This window comes from Nannospalax galili, unplaced genomic scaffold (genome assembly GCF_000622305.1).
Source record: "Nannospalax galili isolate Female #2095 unplaced genomic scaffold, S.galili_v1.0 scaffold433, whole genome shotgun sequence".
NCBI lineage: Eukaryota > Metazoa > Chordata > Mammalia > Rodentia > Spalacidae > Nannospalax > Nannospalax galili.
This window is the reverse complement of record NW_008338715.1, coordinates 10945027-10949600: the sequence shown is the minus strand read 5'-3', so window position 1 is coordinate 10949600 and position 4574 is coordinate 10945027.

Sequence of the window (4574 nt, the reverse complement as noted above, 5' to 3'; positions counted from 1 at the left end):
AAACCTGGAAGCATTCCCATTACAATCGGGAACCAGACTAGGATGTCCACTATCTCCACTCCTCTTTAACATAGTGCTTGAAACTCTTGCTATAGCAATAAGACAGGAGAAGGAAGTTAAAGGAGTAATAATTGGAAAAGAAAAGGTCAAATTATCACTTTTTTCAGATGATATGATATTATACGTATGAGATTCAAATATTCTACCACTTTCAACAACACTTTTAGTAAAATGGCAGGATACAAAATCAATTTATAAAAATCAGTGGCCTTGGGGCTGGAGAGATGACTCAGTGGTTAAGAGCACTGACTGTTCTTGCTGAGGACCCTGGTTTGATTCACAAAACACTCCCTTTAACAATTGCTCAAAAAAAAAAAAGTCTCTTGGAATAAATCTGACCAAAGACACCAAAGATCTCTACAAGGAAAATTTTAAATCGTTAAAGAGATTGAGGAAGACACCAGGAGATGGAAGTACCTCCCATGTTCATGGATTAGAAAAATTAATACTGTTAAAATGACCATCCTACCAAAAGCAGTATCTAGATTCAATGCAATCCCAATCAAAATCCCCATGACATACTTCACAGAATTAGAAGAATCCATCCTTAAATTTATATGGAGGCAAAAAAGACCCCAGATAGCCAAAGCAACCCTGAGCACAAAGAGCATCACTGGAGGGATTACTATACCCCAGTATGCTCAAAGTACAGATCTCAAAGTATACTACAGAGCCATAGTCATAAAAACAGCATGGTACTGGTACAAAAACAGACACATAGATCAATGGAACATCATTGAAGATCCAAATCTGAGTACATGTAATTGCAGCCACCTTATATTTGATAAAGGTTCCAAGAACACACAATAGAGGAAAGACAGCATTTTCAAGAAATGGTGCTGGCAAAACTGGATCTCCACCTGTAGACGAATGAAACTAGAACCTTATCTCTTACCTTGCACAAAAGTCAACTCCAAATGAATCAAAGACTTCAATGTGAAACTGGAAACCCTGAAACTATTAGAAGAAAATATTGGCAGTAACTTAAACGGTATAGGTGTAGGAAAGGATTTTCTAAATCGTACAAAAGTTGCTCAGGAATTAAGGTCACCAATCAACAAGTGGGACCTCATTAAACTAAAAAGCTTCTGTGCAGCAAAAGAAACAAAAAAATGAAAAGGAAACCCACAGAATAGGAAATAACCTTCACCAATGACACATCTGACAAGGGTTTATCATCTGGAATATATAAAGAACTCCAAAAACAAAGAATCAAGAAGCCAAATGACCCAATTAAAAGATGGACTAAAGATCTAAAGAGAGAGTTCTCAAATGAAGAAATAAAGATGGTTAAGAAGCATCTCAAAAACTGTTCAACATTGTTAGTAATTAGGGAAATGCAAATTAATACCACCCTAAGGTATCACCTTACCCCAGTCAGACTGGCTAGGATCAAGAGAACAAATGATACCAAATCATATCTGGGCTGGAGAGATGGCTCAGCAGTTAAGAGCACTGACTGGTCTTACAGAGGACCTGGGTTCAATTCCCAACACCCACATGGTGAAAAACAACCGTCCTTACTCCAGTTCCAGGGGCTCTGACACCTTCTTCTTTCTCCCTTCCACAGGCATTGTACGACACAGGTGCACTTACATACATAAAGGCAATACACTCATATACATAAAATAAAAATAATAAATAAATTTTAAAAAAAACAGAATTTCGGCAGGTGGGTTCAGACCTCCATCGGGGTAGCTGCTTAGAGCTCAGCAGACTGCCAGAGAGTGCTGGGTTCTGGCCTGCTTCTGGCCTCCAACTACCAGAGGGCCTGACAACCCAGGGCACAGCCTGACAGCCCCCAGATCCTGCCTCCACATGGTGGTCCTTTTAATAAGATGGTGCTATACAGCAGTCCCTTCTACATGAAATAACTACCATCATCACGACTTCAGCTGAGCCTGATCACTAAACAACATCACAACTGGGCTTGTTGATGGTTGTGCTCATTCATTAAATGAGGGCCAAGCAGGGTCACTGACCCTCACCTGAGTATCCAGCCACTCTTCCCAGCCAACTAGTCCAGCCTTGGAAGACAAAAGAAAAATGAGGAAGAACCCAATAGAGGGATGCTTTTGGAAACCCTTGTCAAGAAACTCCAGTGGATTCTCACATGAACACTTGAAAATTGCCCTGTTCTCTTTCCTAGTTCCCTGTCTGGAACTTGTAAAGCTAATTACTCTTGCCTTTACTTCTCCTTCACATCTCCTATTCATGATTCAAGAACTTTCTTTTCCCCTTGGAGGTAAGAGTTATACAATTTGGGAGTCTTTTAGATAGATCCACTGAAGAGGTACTCCAATTGCCTCATCCTGCGTCCCTGTTCAGCATGGAAGACTCCAGAGCAGTCTGCATCCCTATTCCCTATTGGCAGTTGGGGTAACCCCTTCAGAGAAAGGCATGATAAGAATAGGAGGTAGGAATTGGCTAGGCAGTTAGGGTAAGAAGACCCCAAAGAAAAGTAGCCAGTTTCTTGGCTAAAACTCACAGTAACCTTGGGCCTCTTAGCAACCTACTTGTCCTTGGGCCTGTTAGCAACATACTCTGTTCCAAAGGCCAAAAATGTCAAAAGTATTTGGGAGCTTGTATCTAATCCCTAAAATATTTTAGGGTTACCTCTTCAGAGTGGGGAATGTTGGAGGGGAGGGTGTAGACATGGATTTGATCAAAACATTTTATATGCATGTATGAAATTCTCAATAAAGTTTTTGTAAAAGCTAAAAAAAAAAAAAAGATGTATTTGTATTAAAAAAAAAAAAAAAGAATAAACAGAGCCAGGCATAGTGGCACACACCTTTAATCCCAGAACTCAGGAGGCAGATGCAGAGTTTGAGGCCTGCCTGTTCTACATAGTGAGTTCTAGGACAGCTGGAGCTACAGGGAGACCCTGACACACACACACACACACACACACACACACACACCAAAAAATCTTAACAGGCAGCCATGAAACTTAATTATCCCTGAAGACCAGGAGTAGAAGATAAGAAAATAGAAATATTCCATTTATTAATCTATACTGCTACATATTTTAAGTATTTTCATTGATAATTGGTAATTTCAAGTATAATGTATTCAAATTATGATGATAAATTTTGAATTTCTAAAAAGGCATCGAAGGCCTTCTGACTCTCTCTGATTTGGAAATGACTTTATGAACCTCTCATTTGCACGAGAGTCAAGAATATGAACCAAGGAGATTTCCTGTTCTCTGGCAGGCACGTCCAACCTACCAGCTGCAGATCACGTGTGAGCATATGCAACACAGAGACCTACAAATGCAACCAACACAAAATCGCAAACTTACTGAGATTATGAGGGGTTTTGTATGATTTTTATTGTGACTTTACTACATGATTCTCAAGATAAACTTTGTAGATGACCAATGTCATGACTCAATGTTTACAGGTTTGAGATAATAGCAGAAGGGCCAGAAGTGGGTCTCCTGGATATTCTTGGCTTCCTATGTGTTTCATGGTGGTGCCAAGGCAGAATCATGACTGCAAAGAACTCCTAAATTGTCAAATATAATACATTTTTAAAAGCCAGACCATGGTGTTCCTGCTGTACAAAATATTATATAATTTTCTTCTCACAAGAGTCTTGTCAGGACCAGAAACTTTAAGCATCTTTGACAGGCAATACTAGTAAATAGAAGACCCAGGGTTTCAGTCTGTATTTTCCTGGCTTCACAAACCTGTGCCTCAAATGGAAATGAAAAGTATGAAACAACTGGGAAATCTGAACACTAACTGGATATCAGTTTAAGTTGATGATATTTCTGCACACATAATTCTTTTTAAATCTCTGTTTCTCTCTTGTGATTCTTGAGATTTCATACCCTTAGTCAAAATCCTCATCCACCAATTTCTTTGAGATAAATATCTCTCTGCCTTAGACTTCTACTGAAATTGATGTGGTTCGAAGACCTTAAGTTTCTTAAGAGCCCGGTTGTCTAATGGAATGATCCTCTAAGGAAATAAATACCTTAGTTGCTTCTGCTAAACTTTTGCCTCTATTGTCCAATATTCTCCAGAATTTATCTTTGACCCCTCACTTGCAGCCTACTCAATACTTTTGAATCTCTTCAGTATTCCTTATGGTTTCTTTAACATGCTTCTCCACATCTTAACAACACCTCTTCTGAGCACCTCATCAAAAGACCACACCAACATGCAAAAATGTGTGTTATGGCAGTATCTCATCTGTAGGAACCAAGCCCCATGTTAGCTCTCTATTACTGCATAGCAAATGACTCCAAAATCCAGTTGTTTCAACAATAAGAATGTATGATCTTGGCAATTCTATAGAACAGCAACGTGGGAGCAGTTTCACTGACTGGTTCTAGTCTGGGGAGTCACTTATAAGTTTGGCTATAGTCATCCAGGAATGCAGTCACGTGATGGATGCATTCTAGTGTGGCTCTCACATGGCTACTGGGAGGGCTCAGAACCTTACTAAATGCTGGGAGTTTCTCATGACGTGAAAGTTGGCTTCCCTAGAGCAAGTGATCC